Consider the following 19,622-nt stretch of genomic DNA (forward strand, 5'->3'; position numbering starts at 1 on the left):
CTTTCTTTTCTTAAAGTTCATTTATTTCTTTTGAGAGAGAGAGGGAGTGTGTGCAAGCATGTGCGGGGAAGGACAGAGAGAGAACCCCAAGCAGGCTCAGCACCCGGCGTGGAGCCTGACGCGGGGCTCCATCTCACAAACTGTGGGATGACGACCTGAGCTGAAATCAAGAGTCCAATGCTCAACGTCAGGTGTCTCTCATATCGCAGTTTTTGATACCGTTCTCCAGCATAGAACCAGAACTTCTTGGAAAAATGGCTGATTCTAGAACCAGGAAGGAAATATATGAGAGGATCCTGGAGCATCCTGGAGTGTCAGAAAGCAGAGCTCACGATGATAGGGGCATATCGATGGGGCAGAGGACGCGCCTGGAAACGTTGCCGGTGCCCGAAGCTGGAACGAGTTGAGCGATGAGTAATAGAGGGACATTGGATTATAAGCGAAAGTATAGGGCGCCTGGGTGGCTCAGTCGGTTAAGTGTTTGACTCCGGCTCAGGTGACGATCTCGTGGTCCCTGAGTGAGTTCAAGCCTGTATCCAGCTCTGTGCTGACGACTCAGAGCCTGGAGCCTGCTGCGGATTCTGTGTCTCCTTCTCTCTCTGCTTCTCCTCCGCCCACGCTCTGTCTCTCTGTGTCTCTCAAAAATGAATAAATGTTATTAAAAATTTTAAGAAAAATCCCAACTGAAAGTCACTCTATAAAATGCCTCATCTATCATCTACAAAACTGTCAAGTTCATAAAAAACAAACAAAAAAAAAAAAAAAAAAGAGGAAATTCTGGGAAACTGTTAGAGCCAAGATAAGCCTAAGAAGACATGATGACCTTTATTGTTTAAATTATTTGAGATTATTTTTTTTTACCAATTTTAAATGTACTTTAATAAATGTATGTGTAAAATTTTCAGTGACTGCTTCTATAATGATTTCTGCATAGTTATCATGAATCAAGTTATGTATCCAATGTTTTTCATTACTTTTTAAAATTCAGATTGTCCTTGGATTTTCTATTTATATAATCATCTTTCAGCTATTTATTTACTTCTGATATTGCATTAAGTAGAGCCACCAGTAAGAAGCACTTCTCTACTGCTCTTGATTTTAATGTAAGTGACTTGAACAGATCAGTATTTAAAACCGTCTTTTTCCATTGGTTTTTTAGTGAACGTACTTTATATTTTTAAATAGTTGCCTTCTTATTACTGTTTCTCGCATAGGTTTTCTCCCCGTAATCAGGAATGACTTTCACATTTACCACATGTTTGCGGTGTTTATGATCACCCATGCTGAGGTTTCGATCTCTAATTTGTGGGTCTCGTGAGTTATTTTGTTATTTTTCCTGATTTTTAACTGTTTCTGCATTCCTAGAATTAAATATTACTTGATCCTAATTACTTATTTTTTGGTCAGTTTTACTTGTAGATTTCAATTACTAATATTTTATGCAGCTATATTCATATTTAATATTAGTCTCTAATTTCTATTTTTTTTGTATTTATCAGGTTTGGTAATAATTTGTTCTGTTTTAGTAAAATGGTCTAGGGAATATTTTACATTTTTTGGCTGTTGATCTTGAATAGTTTAAATAACACTGGATTTATTGACTATTTAAATGTTAAAACCTGAAACGATTTTACATTTTATCTCTTTTAAGTCTGATCTTTAATATCTTTTCAATTTTTTCTTTGATAGCAGTGTGCTCACATTTTCCAATTCTTCTTGGGTCCGTTTTATCGTTGTGTTTTACCAGAAGATTATTTACCTTCTTGATGTTTCATCAGCTTTTTTCCTGGAGTTACAGCTAATATTTACCACTAATTGTTTTAACTCTTCTGTGTGTTCATTACATTTCTATGCCCTTAGGATTGCACATTTGCTCTGTACTTGGGTTCACGTACATTTTAATTATATTACTATTCTGATGAAAGGGCACCTTGTAGAAAATGTACCTTTTTATCAATTTTGTTTCCTATCTTATTAGTTTAATCTCTATTGGTTTCATCTTTATCATCTTTATCACTCTCACTTCCTGGTTTCTTTTGGTTTGTTTTGATTTTCTTTTTCTAGCTTCCCAAAATGAATACACATTTCCTTTAGATTTGTTTTGTTTTGTTTTTCTTCTTGTTGTTGATAACAAAACTTGAGAACCTCGGCAGTGTCCCACATTGTGGTAATAAATATAGTCCCATCTCCTGGATATTGGTTTCAAGACAGATTATAATGTCAGTCTTCATTCTCTCCATTGTTCAAAATGTGAGGCAGGAATTCTTTATTTCAATTAGATTATTATTTCTTTTTTTTCTAAAAAATTAAATTCTGTACATTACAAAATGTATGGGTTCAAGTAAAATTATCTAGGTTTGCAGATCAAATGATCTCTCATGTAGAAAATCTTAAAAGTCACACACACATCTGATGGGGTGATGAGCGTACCCCGGTGAGTTGTGAGACATGAAATTCACACAAAAAATCAGTTGCACTCTACACACTGACAATGAACAATCCAAAAAGGGAATTAAGAAAATAATTCCATTTACAATAATATGAAAAAGAATAAAATACTTAGGAATAAACTTAACCATGGAGGTGAAAGATCTGTATACTGAAAATTGGTGAAAGAAATCAAAGAACACACAAAGACCTAATGAGACACCCTCAGCTCCTAGATTAGAAGACTTAAATTGTCTGAATCTCAGTACTGCTCACGGTGATCTACGTATTTAATGCAATTCTTATTAAAATCCACAGGGCTTTTTAAATTTTTTTTCCCCTTTGTGGGCTTACTGTGGGTAGGGTAAGTCAAACAATCTCAAAAAAGAAGAACAGGTTGGGGCTCCCATGTCTTGATTTCAAAACTTATTACAAAGCTACATAAATCAAAACAGTGTGGTTGTGGCAGAAAGATAGACACATACACCCCAGGAATAAATTAGCCCAGGAACAAATCCCACCATATATGACCCAAAAACTTTCAACAAGGGTTTCGAGACCATTTGGTAGGGAAAGAACAATCTCTTCAATCAACAGTCTTGAGAAAACTGGGTATCCATAAGCAAAAGAACGAAGTTGTACCTCACCCAACACCAGATATAAAAGTTTACTTAAAATGGATCCAGCACCTAACTGTCTGGACCTGGAACACCCCCAGTGAGCAGATGAACTCTGCTGTAAAAACAGAGCTTTTAAAGTTAAAAGTTAGAGCTCTGCACTAACCAGAGCTACCCGACTTAGTGATAAATTGTAGAATGCCCAGGTTAATGTGGGTTTCAGAGAAAGGAATAATTTTTAATGTCAACATGTCTTGTAAAATATGCATATTGAAAATTTACTCATTGTTTATCTGGAATCCAAATTAAATGGGTATCCTGTGTTTTATTTGACAGGCTAACTCGATACCTGACCCATAGGACATGGCAGTAAGCAAAATCATTGTTGGTCTTAGCTTCATTGAAGAAACTAAAAAAAGTATCTCCTGAAAATTACCATTTCAAAGCTGTCCCTCATGCCTCAGGCAGAGTGGCCCTGAATGCCCCTAGCTAGAAATTTCCATACAAAGGGTCCTCTATTCCTCTATTCCAACTTGTAGAATCAAACACAAGTCTCTTCTGAGGGAAACACCCTAAAGTTAGGCTTCAAAGAATTTCCACAGAAAACATTTAAGAAACGTGAGCTCGATTTAAAAAAAAAAAAAATTACAAGATTGAGCAAAAATTGGCAGGAACAACCACAAAGACTGTGATTTTCTATAGATTTTGGAAAGTTTTTTATACAACATGAAAAAATAAATTAATGAAGTTAATTAAGTATATATGCTTTCTTAATGTGTTTTTAAAAATTACTGAGCGAAGAGCAAAGCAGAAGTCACACTGCCTAGTGTCAGGACCTGCTATCCAGTGCCAGGATCACAGCAGTGGGGCACTGGCGGAAAATGAGGCAAACCCGTCCATGTGGCGGGATAGAGCCTAGAGATAGCCCACTTCCAGTCTACTGATCTTCGGCAGAGGGAAGAAGGCGACACAATGGAGAAATGGTCATCTTTTTAACAACTGGTGCCGAACTACTGGACGTCCACATGCGAACAAAAGAATCTAGACACAGACCTTACCCCCTTCCCAGAAATTGATGGGGAACGGATTATAGACCTAAATGCAAAAGGCAGAGTTGTAAAATCTTAGCACAGAACACAGGAGATCGTACAGATGGCCTTGGGTTTGCCTGTGACTTTTCAGATGCAACCCTGAAGGCATGGTCTATGAAAGTAATAATAAGTTCATTTAATTAAAATGAAAAAAAACTTCTGCTACGTGAAAGACACTTAAGGAAATGGACAGACAAGCCCCAGACTGGAAGGAAATATTTGCAGAAGACACATCTGATAAAGGACTGGTATCCAGAATATATAAAGCACTCTTAAAACTCAACACTAAGAAAAGAAAGAACCTAGAAAGCAGGCCAGAGACCCGAACACCTCACCAAAGAAGGTATACGGACGGCAAGAAAGCGTGCCACATGATGCCCCACACCGTATGCTGTCGGGGATTTGCACATTACGACAAGGGCACACCATGCACATCTATTAGAAAGGCCCAAACCCACAACACTGACACTGGGTGGCTCAGTGGGTTAAGTGTCTGACTTCGGCCTAGGTCACGATCTCGTGGTTCATGAGTTCGAGCCCTGTGTCGGGCTCTGCGCTGACAGCTTGGGGCCTGGATCCTGCTTCTGATTCTGTGTCTCCCTCTCTCTCTGCCCCTCCCCCGTTCATGCTCTGTCTCTCTCTGTCCCAAAAATAAATAAACGTTGAAAAAAAAATTAAAAAAAAAATAAATTAAATTTATATTAACAACAGCAAATACATTTATAGGATCCTCAGATTGTTGAAATGGAAAGTGGAGCAAAATAATGGTAGTCTTCAGAATGTTCAAAAGTCTTGGCGAAATTTTTGGAATTGCTCTTAAAAAAAAGAAATAGAGTGCCCAACTTCCAAATTACTAGGAGAGAGACGGGGGAGAGAAATTAAGAAAGCAACAATGGAAAGTTATGTTAAAAAAAGTAAGAAGCTGAAAGTCAAAATTCAAGGTGAATTTGAATAATCTGGCTCTCACAATAAGTAGAAATGGAATAAGCCTTTAGGTGGAAGTATCATATGCAAAGGTGCCCTTTAAAAAAACCAAACAAAATGCCTTGGAATATAAATCCAGCAAAATATGGGCAAAACTGTGGAGAACATCACAGAGCTTGGCTGAAAGATATGAACAAAGAATTAAATATGTGAAGACGTTGCCTCGTTGAGAAATCAGGACACTGAGAAAAAAAGATGTCAGCTCCTCCCACATGTGTGTAAATTCTCGTGTCCTGCTCTCACCACCACCAAGACTCTCACAAGCGATTCTAGAGTCTATAGGGAAGGAAGTGTGAAGAATAACCAAGTTCCTCTCACAGCTGCCCGGCACGAGCAGGTGCAGGGGCCACCGCGCACCTTGCTTGAGCTCAGCGCCAGACAGCGGGCCAGGGGACCGAATAAAACACAGAAATACCCTCTGGATGTTGGAGTCCAGAGCCTGCGTGTCTCCTCAAGGTCGTACCAGCCCGTGGTTATCAAGACGAGCTCCCTAGGTGGGCAGTTTCAGCCTCGCCTGGGAGCCCGTGAAAATGCAGATTCCCGGGCCTTGTGCAGAACCAGGGACACTGCACGGCCACGGGTCCGCGCTGTGACTCCAGGCTCTCTCCAGTCGGACAAACCCTGGTTCCCAGAGAGGTCTAAGCGTCGGCCTCGGGAGCTCCAGGGGGAATGGGGTTTCGCTTGACTTACCGTTTCTCATCGATGAGGACGCGGACCCGATCATGTGACACGTTCACTGGTCGAAAACTGATATGACACAGATGATTTTGCCTCAAAGGAATGGCAGGGATATCTGCCCAGGAGAGGAGAGGACTCCGGAGGTGAAGGCTGTCCCGCCCTGTGACGCGGTGACCAGTTGTGCGCCTAACTTAATCATGTTACCCCGGCATCACTAAGTTTGCGCCAGCCCTGACACCTTCCTCTGAACCAGTTCTGTATTTTACTGGCTCCCTCATTAAAGATTTACTGCATCTCTGACAAATGCTCACTGTCCACGACTATAAAAGAAATGCTGTCACCTCTTGGAAAAGTGCACTTGGCACATGACAGGGCGTGAATGGATGCGGACTATTTCATCATTGGTGTTAGCAAACTGGTTATCCAGACGGAAGTGAAATTGTCTCGCAGCCCACCCCGTCGGCAATCTCCAGCCAATTCTAGTCGTGTACTGAGAACATCGGTATGAGTCACAAAACTCTCACGAGAAAAACCAGTACAATAATTTTCCAACCTTGAGATGGGGGGAGAAAGGTATTAAGCTGGAGACAGAAAACAAACCTTGAAGGAAACACACACACACACACACACACACGCACAAAACAAAGCTAGAAATTCAACCACATTAAATTAAGAGCTCCCGTGTCTCAAAATACACAAGGAAAACCGTGAGGAGACAAGCCATAAACTGGGCGTACAGATTTGCAACACATTTAACTAACAAAGGATTAATCATCGAAATATATTAAAAAAAAAAACAAAACTTCGCCAAATCAGTAATAAAACGGCAAACAACCTAATAGGTTCACAGCAGAGGAAAAAATATGGCAAATAAACACATGAACAGATGCTTAACCTCATTAGTAATCTGAGAAATGCAAATGAAAACAATAATGAGATACCATTTGCACCCACCAGATTGGCAAAAGTTAAAAAGTCTGACGATAGTACTTGTTGCTGAGGATGGGCCTTGAGAGCCCTTTGGCTCGGCTAGGGAGGATGGCAGTTGGCAGAGTCACGCTGGAAACGACGTGGGCGCCATCTAGCCAATTCCGGGATCCCTCTGGCCAGCTCTCCCAGACACCTCCCTGCGCGGCTCCACCAGGCCGCGCAAACGAGACTTGGCCGCCTAAACTCGACTCGCCGCGTAAACGAGACTTGCGTCGCCGGAGCTGAGCAAGCCGGGACATCGGAGGGCCGACCCCCAGGAGGCCAGACGGGAAGCCGCGCCTGTCCACCCGGAGCGCCCCACACGGCGCGCCTCCATCCGGCAGCGTCCCTGGCCAAGGCTTATTGTACTGGAATCAAGGTGAACGATCGTCTTGCAATAACAGAAACACGAAACAGCGGCACCTTTTCCTGACACTGCTGGGGTGACGGGTTCCAAGGCGTTTACTACCGAATGAAAACAAACGTCTCCAACAGAAAAATAGTATTCCTTCTTACTTTTTACCTCCTACTGATTCTTTCGATTTGAGGTCTTAAAAGTGATTATTCAGTCTCTGGAAGGGGTTAACTCTGCCCCCACTAGCCACGTTTTTGGAACATGTGAGCACGTGCTCTGAAAGATCCAGAGACTCCGTGTCCCATGGAGAAAACCCACACGGGAGGGACGCCGGTCATGACTATCACATGGTCACGGACCGACAGACCTCTGTGGCTTCTTTGTGTCTTAACTGACGCCCGCATAGTTTTTTTTTTTTTTATTAATTTTTTTTCAACGTTTTTTATTTATTTTTGGGACAGAGAGAGACAGAGCATGAACGGGGGAGGGGCAGAGAGAGAGGGAGACACAGAATCGGAAACAGGCGCCAGGCTCCGAGCCATCAGCCCAGAGCCCGACGCGGGGCTCGAACCCACGGACCGCGAGATCGTGACCTGGCTGAAGTCGGACGCTTAACCGACTGCGCCACCCAGGCGCCCCCCGCATAGTTTTTTATATCGTGGCAGGCACAATGGGAGCAAAACACTTATCCTCGAATGTGACATTTGAAAGAAAAATCTAAAAGAAAACCATGGCTAATTTCTAGATCACAAATGACAGGATGCGTAAGATAAATTAATCAGAAAAAACTAAAAGAAAAATCTAAAAGAAAACCATGGCTAATTTCTAGATCACAAATGACAAGATGCGTAAGACGTGGTAAATTAATCAGAAAAAACTTGCGAGACAAGTTTGTATCCTTAGCTGGGCGTTTATTTTAACTTCCGTGTTACTTGTCTTTTATATTTTCGAGGATCACATTCCTTCTACATCCTTGGGTTTCTGCCATCTCGCCACGGCTCGCTCGGACGGGACCGCCTGTCACTGAGTGAGTGCCACGTAGCTCTTCCTGACTGTTTAAAGGAAGTTCTACAAGAGCATCTGCACGAAAAGGGCTACAAAGTCACTTGGGGGCCGTGTCCCTGCTTTGACAAGGTGGCTGTTACGCACCAAAAAGTGTTCTTCTTATACCGTTTCCCCAAATCTCACTTTAACCCAAAAAGAAATCTGCGGGAAGGAGACAATCTGGAGAAAAACACATTGTTCAATATAAAGGGGGAAGAAAAATAGTTGACCATGGAAATACTGCGGGGTTTTCGGATTGGAGTAGGGACAGAAGACCGAGATGCGTACAGATTATAATTTCCCTTCCCCTCTCCCCACTCCCCACCCCAACCCCAATTTAACGGGCCTTCTCCTGGCTTCTTTCTCTCAGCTAGGCAGATGAGACAAGTCTACTGAAATAATGAAACACATGCATGGAAAATAACCCAAAAGATGCGAAAGCTGAAAATGCAAGATTGATAAAGTAATTTTAATTTGGTTCTACATATGTTAAGGTAGTTAGGGTGACTTTTGTGAAGGAGTCCAACTGTGTAAAGACAGATGTGCAGAAACTGATTAAGTGCGCGCACACACACACACACACACACACACACCCTCCCAAGGCTTGTGCACGCTCCCCTTCCACTGAGGCGATGCCTTTCGATTTCAGAACACTCTGTGCTGTCGTAGCAACCCGGAGCATCGCAGATAAGGTTCTAAGAAATTGCTTAGCATTCTCCGTGGATGCTAAAGCCACCGCCACCCCTTGGTGTGGGGCATTTATGATACGAAAAACTATGAGTGAGCTTCCAGCAATCTTCTCTTCGGCTCAAGGCGTCTGGGGCGAAGGCGCGAGGCCCGGACGGAGGGCAGGGATCGAGATGCCAGGAGCCGACGCGCAGTCCCTAGCTTCCGAAGTGTCAGTCTCTCCCCTCGTGTGGGACCAGGATTTGTTCTTTCTCTTCAGTCCGCCCTTACTGTTGTTAATGTTCAAAAGCATCACAGACAAAATGAAGGCCCCCGCTGCTGCATTGATCTCCGCCACAGGCTGGGGCCTGAGATGCCCAGGCTGCACGCGCTCGAGCTAACGTGGCCTGGGCTCCCGCTGCTCTGCCCCCAGCACAGTCTGGGGCCGGGGACGCGGCTCGTGGGCCACCTGGTGTCCAGGGACCCGGCTGAGGGATCAATGTGGCGCGGGCGCAGCGGGGGACAGGCTCCTCTGGAAGCACGTGACCCAATAAAGGCAAAAACCAGACAGCTGCTCTAAGTGAGGGTTTTCTAGGCACATTTGGGATTTCCCCGTAGGGTCTTTAAGGCACAAGGGTCCGTAAGCAGCGTCGCCCCCTCCGAGGTCAGAAGGCAGAGGAGGCCGGGAGGCGATGGAAGGAAGCCTTCCTCATAATTATCACTGTGCTCCTTTCAAAAGATGGGGGATTTGAGACTCACTAGCAAACAGGTACTGGTCGCACAGCCCCTGTGTTCTTCAAGGAAGCGATGTGCTTAGAAAGACGTCAGGGGCAATTTCTAGCATATTTTGGGATTCCCGGCAGCCCCCCTAGATGCAGTTTTTTACACAAATCTCCCCAGTGATTGTCACCAAGGCCTGGCATCCCCAGCAGTTCAGGCCGGTCGTCCGCTTGCGTTTGAAATCATTTCTTTCTCCTTAAGGCGAGGGACCAGACATCCCCTCTGAGAATCCCTGTGAAAGCCCCCCAGGTAATCCCAATGTTTTAAGGACCTCGGGGCTCCAGAGAGGGGAAGTGATTGGTCCCGCCGAGCGGAGCCCTGAGCTGGGACCCTGGTTTGGTGCCGTTTTCAGGAATTGTCGTTCTCCGTGGTTTCTCTCATCTATAAACAGTAGAGTCTGCCAGGCTCTAAGGAAATTACTACATACATTAATCACCATATACTAGCACAATGATGTACGAAGCCCTGGAATTCAACAGTGAATAAAGCGAGATTCTCCTTAGTCCCAGGTGTCAAAGGATGTGACTGCTAACACTGTCCTTTGGAAAGCAAAAGGTGGTTTGTCACACGTTCACCAGCCCGCGCACTTCTAGCAATCTGTGTTTCTGACAAGTAAGAGTGTGATGACAGGGGGCGTTTAGTGGGGTTCAAAGACATCCAGCTGCCTATGCGATTATTCCTACGTGTTCCCTCTGCTCAAAGCAAGTTACGTCTGATGCGCAAGTTCTGACCCAAGGTGGCCCTACCTTGGGTAAGTGCATCTCCTAAGCGTGGGTTTGCTGGTCACAGGCTGGATGCTTGGCTTTACCAACAACAGCTGAACAGTCTCCCCCAGTGGCCGTGACCCCCAGCACACATAGGGCTCCCGTCGTCCCACCGGGTCTGAGGCCACTCCCGTTACCATGACAAACTACCAGACTGACAACTGAGACAACGGACTTATTTTCCCACAGTTCTGGAGGCTGGGTGTCCAAGGTCAAGGTGTCCATGGGTGTGTCCAACCTGAGTGATCTCTCCTTGGCTTGCAGATGCCTGTCTCCTCGCTGGTCTACCTCTGTGTGTGAATGTCCCTGGCGTCTCTGAATGTGCAGATGTCCCCTTCTTAGAACACTAGTCCTGTGTGTGAGGGCCACCCTAATGACCTCATTTTAACTTAGTCACCTCTTTAAAGGTGTCACCTCCAAATACACACACATTCTGAAGTCCTGGGGTTAAGACTTCAACCCAGGAATATATGAAACACAGTTCAGCCCATAACACACATCCTCAGCAAACTCTGTTATATTGCGTTTTTCCCCATCCTAGCACTGACTGTATTCCACAGGCTTATTGGACATTCTCAGATCTCCTTCTCTGACAGGACTTTTATTGCTCGTTTTGAAAAATTAGGTTGTTTTTCCCCTATTTCTGATTGAGTAGCTTTACATATCCTCAATAAAAGAATACTCAGTGAAATGCGTGTTTTTCAATATTTTCCCCAATCTGTGGTTTGTTTATTCATTTTCCTTAGGACTGTCTTTTCATTAAATTGAACTTTTCCCTTTATAATTGGTGCTTGCTTGTTCCTGCATAAGAAATATTTATCCTCCTCAAGTTCACGAAGATCTATGGGTCTATGTCCTGTGTTTAGATCCATCACAAATTAATTCTGTGTATGAGGAGATGTGATAGTTTAAGTTCACTTTCTATGTGTGTCTGCTTACCTGTCCCAAGATTTTCCTTTCTGCTTTAAATTATCCTGGCAGGTGGCTTGAAATAAATCGACTATATGTGTTTGTCTCCAGTTCATAGTTATCTGTTTTGTTGGTGTGTTATCTATGATTATAGAAACAATGACACTGTCTTGATTAGTCTACTTTTCTGCTAAGACCTGAAATCAGCTACAGTGAGTCTTTTTTACTTGTCCTTCATTTGTTTTGGTTACTTTACATCATTTGTATCTCCATGTAAATTTTAGAAGCAGCTTATCAATTTCTCAGAAAGCCTACTGTGATTTTGATGGGCCTGGGGAAATCATTAGATTCATTTTGAGAGAATACACCTCTTCATAATATTTTGCCTTCCAACCCATGAAGACGGTGTACCTCTTTAACTTCTTTCTGCAAAGTTTTGTAGTTTTCAGAGTAGATTTTTTCCTAGGTACTTGATCTTTACAATTCTATTGTAATCTATAACTTAAAAAATAAATTTCCGGGGCGCCTGGGTGGCTCAGTCGGTTGGGCGGCCGACTTCGGCTCAGGTCACGATCTCGCGGTCCGGGAGTTCGAGCCCCGCGTCGGGCTCTGGGCTGATGGCTCAGAGCCTGGAGCCTGCTTCCGATTCTGTGTCTCCCTCTCTCTCTGCCCCTCCCCCGTTCATGCTCTGTCTCTCTCTGTCCCCAAAATAAATAAAACGTTAAAAAAAATTAAAAAAAAAAATAAATTTCCTTTTTTTCACTGTAATGTGTAGAAATTATTACAATATCACATATTAATTCAGGTGGAGTTTTGGGGTTTTTTTTGGAAAATTCATGTCAGCTGCAAGTAATAAGGTTTTATTCTTTCCTTTCCAATCCATATGTCTTTTCTTGCTTGTTTCTCTGGGTGAACCGTCAGGTTCGATGTCAAATAGAAGTGGTAAGAGATGTCCTCGCTTTCCTGACCTCTTTGGAGAAACTTGACAAAAAACATTAAACGAAGAAAAATTACAGACCAGTATCTCTTATGACTATAGATGCCAACATCTTAAACAAAATACCAGCAAATACAATGTGAAATATATGAAAAGATAATATGCCACAACAAAAGAAGATATTTACAAGAAGGCAAGGTTTATTTAAATTTTAAATAAAGCAAATCATTCCATTGAAAGGATAAAGAAGAAAATGCATATGGTAGTCTCATCAGATGCCCAAAATTGTTTTATAAATTCTGCACCTGTTCATGATAAACACTCAGAAAACCAGGAATAGAAAAATGCTTTCCTAAACCAGTAAACGTTATGTACAAAATACCTACTGCTACAATCATAGTGGTGAAGTATCCAGAAATTTCATCCTGCAGTCTGGAATCCTCCAATGCCCACTGCAATACCCACCATTCCCTTTTACTTGCGACATCATATTCGGTGTCCTAGCAAGTGTCAGGGAAAAGGGAAGAAAGCAAAAGATATCGACATTGGAAAAGAAGAAATAAAACCATCTTTTCCCTCAAGTACCATAACTGTGTACCTAGAAAACACAAAGAAACTGGGGTGCCTGGGTGGCTCAGTTGGTTAAGTGTCCAAGTTCCACTCAGGTCATGATCTCACAGTTCGTCGGTTTGAGCCCTGCGTTGGGCTCACTGGTGTCAGTGCAGAGCCCGCTTCAGATCTTCTGTTCCTCTCCTTTTATGTCCCTCCCCCACTCCCTTTCTCTCTCTCAAAAGTAATTAAAACATTAAAAACATTTAAAAAAAATACGAAGAAACCAACAAACTCATGTAGAAATGGTAAGTAAAATAAAAAAAGCTTTCTGAATACAAGGTCGACATATGAAATTCAATTATATTTCTATATGCTAGCAACATTCAGGTAGAAAAGGAGATTTAAAAACAATATTATGTAAAATGTTAAAAATTATTATGTAAAATGTTAAAAAGTAAGATGCTTAAAATAAATCTAACAAAAGTTGTGAAAAACACGTACACTGAGAAATTTGAAACATTCCTGAGAGAAATTAAAGAAGGCCGAGTAAATAGAAGACGTTCCCTGTTCGCGGATTCTAGTACGCAATATTTTGGAGATGTCAGTGTTTCGCAAATTCGACTGTACATTAAATGCAGTTCGAACCAATGTTCCAAGACGTTTTTGTAAAAAACTGACAACGTGATGGTAAATGTGTGGTCAAATGAGCCAACACAGGATCACTTGGAGTTCTTGAAGTGATATCGAAATAGAAGAAAACATTTCAATGTCGAAAAAGAAAACCGAAATATGAGCCGTTACTCCACCAGGTAGCGTAAAATCATGGACTTTATGGCAGGAGTACGGTGCTGAGCTTCAAGACAAGACGGGCCCGTGACGTTGGGCTGGTGTCCGCAGCAGATGCACGCGCGTGGGGCTCTGCGTGATGGACACCTGGCTGTGTGGGCCGGGGAGGATCTCTGACGATCATCGGCTCTGGGGGAGCTGGGTGGTCACGAGGGGGACCACCAGCACCCCCCCCCCGACGCACACACACCAGATAATTGACAATGGCAAATCTAAATGTGAAAGCCAGCAAGACTGTAATGGGGTAAACCCAACCTAAACGTAAAGACTGAAGTCAGAGGGCAAAAACGCCACCCTCGTGTGAGTGTTTTCTGACATTTCACCCAAATTGTCCTCGAGTGACTTTATGCCTTCCATTCGCATTTCCCGCAGTACAGTTTGACTTAGGTTTATTACTGTATTTGCTTTTCTCTCGGTGCCACCCAGGTTTGGGTTTCTTTGCTTCATTTTTCCTGTCCTTTCGGAATAAGTGAAGGTTCGTAGTAGTCTGTTTTAATTCTTATTCTGGGTTCTTCAGTCTATGTCTTGATGTTCCTTTCCTACCTATTTGTCTAGAGGTTACAGTGTATGTCTCTTACTTCTCATTATCTGTCTAAAGTTATAATTGTACCACTTTACAGAGAATGTGAACTTTTGTTTCCGGGTCATGCGACTTAACGAAATTAAGAGAATAAAAGGAAAACGCTTCTCTACTTGCCGTTGTGAGGCCCCTGCTTCTTCCTGTGGATCTGCCACTGTTTCCTTCCACTGGAAGAACTTCCGTGAGCTTCTTCATGAAGACAGGTGTGATGGCCACCTGAAAAAAAAATCATGTTTTAGAAGCGTTTATTTATTTTTGAGAGAGAGACAGAGAGAGAGAGAGAGAGAGAGAGAGAGTGCATGAGCAGGAGAGGGACAGAGAGAGAGGGCGAGAGAAAATCCCAGGCAGACTCCACCCTGTCAGTGCAGAGCCCGACATGGGGCTCAAACCCATGAACTGTGAGATCATGACCCGAGCCAAAATCCAGAGTCAGACGCTTAACTGACTGAGCCACCGAGGCACCCCCCAAAAATCATTTTTTGAAGACGATTTTCACTGGATGTAGAATTCCGTTTTCCTTTTATTTATTTTTTTTTTCTGATGGGAAATCAGTTTCCTTTTGTATTATACTTTGCTTTTCAGTGTATTTTATTTTTCTGTTTTTCAGTAGTTTGAAGATGATATGTCGAGGTGGAGGCTTTGTTTTTGTTTTTGCATTTGTATTGATTGAGTTTGATTGACTTTCTGGATCAGTGGGTTGATTTCCTTCATCAGTGTGAAAAACAGTGATCACCACTCTCTTTTTACATATTTCTTCTGCCTTATTCGCACCTCTCCTCCCGGGTCTCCAATTAGACCTGTGTTCAGGCGATGTTGGCTCACAAAGTACAGGATTTCAGCCCTGCTCTTACCGTCACTGTTTTTCCTATCATTACCTTGATGATGATGTTTCTCTTCTTTGTGTTTTGGTCTGGATAATTTGTAATGTCCTGGCTTCTAAATTTACTGATCATATTTAATGTTTATTAATTTATTTTGAGAGAGAGGGCATGCATGAGCACGAGCAGGAGAGGGGCAGAGAGAGAGAGGGAGAGAGAGGGAGGGAGAGGGAGAGAGCGTACTAAGCCGGGTCTGAGCTGTCAGCACAGAGCCCAACTCGGGGCTCAGACTCATGAACCGTAAGATCATGACCTGAGCCGAAATCAGGAGTCAGATGCTTAAGTGACTGAGCCACGCAGGTGCCCCTAAATTTACTTATTTTTAAAATATAGTTTTAATCCCCCCGGTGAGCTGCCTCATCTCACACACGTTGTTCACGGCCTCTGCTCTTTCGTAGTGTTTCAAGCCCGTACCTTAGGATGCTGTCTTGGGATTTCTCTGTCTTCTCCTATTGACTGTTTCCTCTCCTGACCATGGGTAACATTTTCTTGCTTCTACATTTGCCTTTTAATTTTTCAAGGTGTGCCCGCATTGCCTATAAAGCGACAGTAGAGATTACGATAAGATATGTTTACCCAGAAAGCAGTATGCCTTTCCCTGGGAGGCTGGTGCCGTGGGGCACGCGTGTGCCCAACCTGCCGTTGAAATCACTAATTGTCTTTGTTGCAGCTTCAGTTAGATTTTGGTCAACGCCGGCTTCCGAAGTCTGGAAGGAAGGATCAAGAATTTATCCACGTTGAGATCTAAGCGCTGCAAGATGTCAGACCTCGTCTGATCCTTACAGTCTGATTGCTGTCCCGAATCCCAGCAGCTTTTGTCTAACGTTGTGCAGTTCGATGGCAGAGTTTCAGGTTGCTGGGGAGCCTTTCTGCACCCGGGGTGATCTCTCTGTGCAGCACACTTCTAATTTTGCAAAGCAGTTAGTTCAGGGGCACCAGGATTTTAAGCTTTCCTGCCAGCCTATATATGGCCAATAAAAGTCCTTCGTAATGTCAGTGGTTTCTCTTTATTCCCTGAACAGGGTGGGTTCTCCCTTCTCCTGTCGCTCTCCAAGAAGGGAAGGAAGATGTGGCTATTTTCTGGCTGAGAAAGAACTAATTAATTCCTAGCTTAAAACCTATGTGGTTTTCTAGCATATTCAGTTCTTTGATGGCTGTTGAAAACCATGGTTTTGTAGATTATCCAAATTATTCTCATGGTTTGAGTGGAAGCAGCTGCCCGTTATCTTTCTAGATCCTAACTGAAAACAGAAGTCCAGGGTGCTTTCTTTTAAATATATTGTTAGAACAGGGTCTTGTATAAAAGTACGTGACCGTGAAACGTAGCATCCAAACGGGAACGCCTTTCAGAGTTTGGAAATGATAAAAGCAACTAAAATCATGTAACTAAAGTGTTTATTTATTGATTGACTATTTGGTTTAATTTTACTGATAAATCTATAAAATAAATCCATGCAAAACCATTGTAAAACCGAAATTATTTCTGAAACATAAATGGCACATGTCTGGATAAGCTACAGCAAGCTGTTTATAATTCTCGTTCGACGTGAGCCCGTTATACATTAAATCAGCGTCAGCAGTATAATTATATATTTTTGGTACGTGTCCATGATGTAATCAATGTCTGAGGCATACAGGTCTATGCCAAAGTCTTCATAATATTCCGATGTTAAAAAAAAATCTCACTGCTTTAAATTTTTCATATAATGGCTTTTAATTATTATTCAGAAGTTGAATTTTGTGGTAAATAACTTTGAAATTATTAACTTCCTCAATGGAATCTTCCACAAACTATTTTTTTTTTAAGAAAAGAATCTCCTTCACAAATGCTGGGATACATGGTAAGCTTTGCTAAATAGAAGATATTTTCAGTTCTATTATTTTGTACTGAAACGGGAACAAATTGCAGCCTCTGTATTTTCTCAGTTACACTCTTTTCCCCTTTATTCAGGGGAAAAAAAAACCCAAACTAATAAATATAACAAATATAATAAAACCTCTGAAATCAAGGTACTGTATTTATGATTCCTTTGTACATTTTTCCAAATTCAGATAATATAAAATTGTAGGTCCATTTCATTCTTGCTGCACTCGCAATACAAATGAATCTAATTAGTAATAGAATGTCCTTTGGGAAGTATTTATAGGAAATTGAGATATTCTAAACACAATTATTTAATTTCAAAATTATACCTTGCATATTCTTCGAGGTTTTGGAACTGAATTTGTTTGGTTTCTGGCTTGCTTTTTCTATGTCTCCTTTGTGCAATTTTTTTTTCTTTTTTTTGAAAGGGGTAAGGTGTGGGCAGGCCAAAATGCGAGTCACTAAAGCTCCAAAAGCAGTGGTTTTCTGGCAAAGGTTTTATCAAAGGGTTTGATTAAGGATCTAAATAAGTGTGCACTAAATATAATAAAACTGTACGGGATTAATTTATAAAATAATCATTTTCATCATAGGACACTTGGGTTGGTACCCAAAAGAGTCCTTTAATGCTCAGACAAGTGTCCTGTCTGATTGAGGACCGGTGGTGAAGACAGAAAGTGCCTAGTGCGGGCTGAAATATCTTTTACATTCAGCATTAGTTTCATCACCAACATTTCATAGCTCGGTCTTTTTGTGTAAGATAAAACAGTATTAAATTCCTGCAAACACAGCCTCCATTCCGTTGGTAGACTACTGTCCCTTCCCGGGTGCAGTTGCGAATGATACACGACAACCGGTTCTGAATACTTTGGCGCTTAGGGGTTTTTTGTTAGTTAAAGAATATTATTTTTATCATACTGCTGTTCCACCCAAACCCGCAGTTTATTATCACACCAAAACAAAGAGTTTTACGTTAGATCTTAACATTTTAGTCTAAATTTATAGCATTTGCAATAACCTCACAAATTTCACTTTCAACAGGACCAAAGTGGGTAAGAATATTGAGCCATGACTGAACATAACAACTTTTCCACCTTTGAACGACACTGGCGAGGCCCTGGCTGGCTCTGACTTGGCGAATTTTTGCTCGTGAGCCAGCGACTTTTGCTTGCCTCTTTACATCTGCCCAAGACCGCTTGGAAGGAGCACATTCGGTGTCACTTTGCTCCCGGGACGAGGTTACGCTTCACGGAACGGTCCGGAAAGATCCCTCTGCAGCTGTGGGGGAAAATCCTCATCTTCAGGACCAGTCTTCTGAGGACGCTGATGGCTCAAGTCGGCAAAGGCCCTCTCGGTACATCTGTACCCTCAGCCGCACGGACAAGATGTGCTCGTGGCCTGTTTCAGAGTGGACACGACGTGGTCCTGTGCAAAGGGGTTCGGGCCACGCTCCCTCGTGGTTCCAGGACAGGAGTGGTTGGGCGGGTGCTGAGGGTAGTTCAGGGGCCCTGCTGTGGCGGGGGTGGGGGGGATGGTGCTGGCCGATCAGGTGGAATCCGGGCCATGGGGGTGGGGACTAAATGCCAGAGCTGCGATAAAACCACATTACCCATTGCCAGCCAGTTTCAAACAGTAACCTGGGGTCTCCTCGTTGATTCCGTCACTTTTACTGCGGGGTGCAGACACCACGCTGGCTTTTTTTGTCTCCGAAAATTTCAGAACATTCACCCTCCGGGGGTGGTCCCGATGCAGTTTCTGGTGATGTGGAACGAATTCTGATTTCTCTTTTCTTTGACACCTTCACTGGGGTCAAGGCACCATTATATTCTCTCCTCCCTGAATGTGGACTTTGAAGACGGTGGGTGGGGGAGTCGCTTCCTTCCCTGACGTAGGAGGCCCCGCAAGAGAGGCTGGTGAGACAGCTGGGTCTCGCGAGGCAGCCACGAGCCGCTCGGATCTGGAGGGAAAGGCCAGCCCAGGCCCGGGTGGGGGGCGCTGGGGCCTCTGGGTCTTAGTGGTCAGGCACCTGCTGGCCCCAAGCGCCCCCCTCGCTTCTTACCCCAGGCTTGCCCCCCGTTCTTGCCAGTAGATGCCACTGGACGTCCCGGAGGGCGATCCTGACACGTTTCTTGTGGCAGTCCCAAATAAAATGAAGCTTTATTATCACTGCCCACTCAGCTCCTCCCTCCAGGGCAGCCCTCGGACTGGCTAAGAGAGCAGACCCGGGCGCCAATCGGGCTGATCCAGCCCTGCCCGCCAGGCTCTGCTGGGGCCTCTACTGGGGAGGCCACTCCAAACTCTCGGGGACCCAGTGACGCAAGCTCAGGTCAATGATGGTGACTGGCACACAGCCAGCTCTCGGCGGCTCTGGGCTGGGATAGCATTTGATCGTCGGGTTTCGAGGTGGAGAGATGAACAGCGAGTCATCTGCACTGAGAGGAGCCCCAAAGCCATCTGGTCCCATCTGGGCCCGTCTGGGCCCGTCTGAGCCCCAGGTAAGAGGCCGAGGGCCCTGGGCGCCAGGAACCACATGAAGTCTGAGCTCCAAGCACTGACTCAGCCCGAGGTCCCTGGACTGCAAGTTCCCAGAAGCCCCTTCTCCCGCCCGTCACCCTCAGGAGGGGAGAGGGGACAGGTGACCTCAAGCGGGCACTGACGGCTCCGAAGGGTGGCCGAGGCCC

This window comes from Herpailurus yagouaroundi, unplaced genomic scaffold (genome assembly GCF_014898765.1).
Source record: "Herpailurus yagouaroundi ecotype Mexico unplaced genomic scaffold, PumYag 142, whole genome shotgun sequence".
Classification (NCBI taxonomy): Eukaryota; Metazoa; Chordata; class Mammalia; order Carnivora; family Felidae; genus Herpailurus; species Herpailurus yagouaroundi.